The sequence below is a fragment of the Gavialis gangeticus genome, unplaced genomic scaffold, assembly GCF_001723915.1.
Source record: "Gavialis gangeticus isolate Ggan-Ray unplaced genomic scaffold, GavGan_comp1, whole genome shotgun sequence".
Taxonomy (NCBI): domain Eukaryota; kingdom Metazoa; phylum Chordata; order Crocodylia; family Gavialidae; genus Gavialis; species Gavialis gangeticus.
In genome coordinates, this window is record NW_017728993.1 from 24,114,467 (window position 1) to 24,115,286 (window position 820).

Consider the following 820-nt stretch of genomic DNA (forward strand, 5'->3'; position numbering starts at 1 on the left):
CCGTGCTCTCAAGTAGGGAGTTCCCCATTGTGTAAGTGGTCCTGGTTGCAGAGGGCTGTGCTCTTGGCTCCGGAAATAGGCAAAAGTCCCTCAAGAGTCCTTCTCATCCTAAAGGGGGAGGAAGGGGAAATCCTTCCTGACCACAAATCTGCTGATTGGTTTAATCTCTTATTCTTAGAGCAAGATCTAACCTGAGAGGTGTCTGAGTACTGTATGGAGCACCATCACATTCAAGCCACTCTCCCATCTCTAGCCATAGTCAGTGTCTAGTGGTCCAGAGGACAGCAAAAAGACCTCAAAAGGACAGAGGGAGAGAGAAACGGAGTAATGGAGAAGTGCAGAAAGTATGAGCTTTTGAACGGGGTAGGATGGGAGCTTTGGGCCTTAGATTAGTACCCTGGTATAGCTACAGAGCAGCCAGCACACCCATAAATGATGACCCTAATTGCCATAAGGGATCGTCCACTGCATTCTGGAGAACCCAGTGTGATCACTGCAGGCTTACTGAAACATGTCCAGAAGAAAAGGTATGGGGCAGCTTAGGCTAGATCCCTCTTTGTACCTACGTACCTCAGTTCCAATCTTATCCCTGCTTCAATGAGAAATAGGTATGTAGGACATTAGGCCTGGAAGAATTTCTGGGGTCATCTATTCCCAGCGCCTTAAAACTTGGCATTGCCTGGATACATGCCCCCATAGCTCCTCTAGTCTCTTTCCATGACCAAGGTAGTATGTATCACAGGCAGGGGTGGATTTGAGGGGCAGGGGTGCACTTGTGCACTCTCATCCCACTTTGATTTCTGGTCTGGCCAAAGTTCAA

General features: G+C 48.4%; 1 protein-coding gene and 1 long non-coding RNA gene across 2 annotated transcripts in view; one reads left to right on the forward strand and one right to left on the reverse strand.

Annotated features, from left to right (window-relative positions):
• Nucleotides 1-820, forward strand: part of LOC109286695 (vitamin D3 hydroxylase-associated protein-like) — a 43,014-nt gene that overhangs the window by 20,356 nt on the left and 21,838 nt on the right. The gene's annotated exons all lie outside the window — the stretch shown is intronic.
• LOC109286699 overlaps nucleotides 165-820 on the reverse strand; it is a 6,325-nt gene continuing 5,669 nt past the window's right edge. Inside the window, exon 2 of the long non-coding RNA XR_002094653.1 lies at nucleotides 165-570. This is a non-coding gene — a long non-coding RNA (uncharacterized LOC109286699). The remainder of the gene's footprint in view (nucleotides 571-820) is intronic.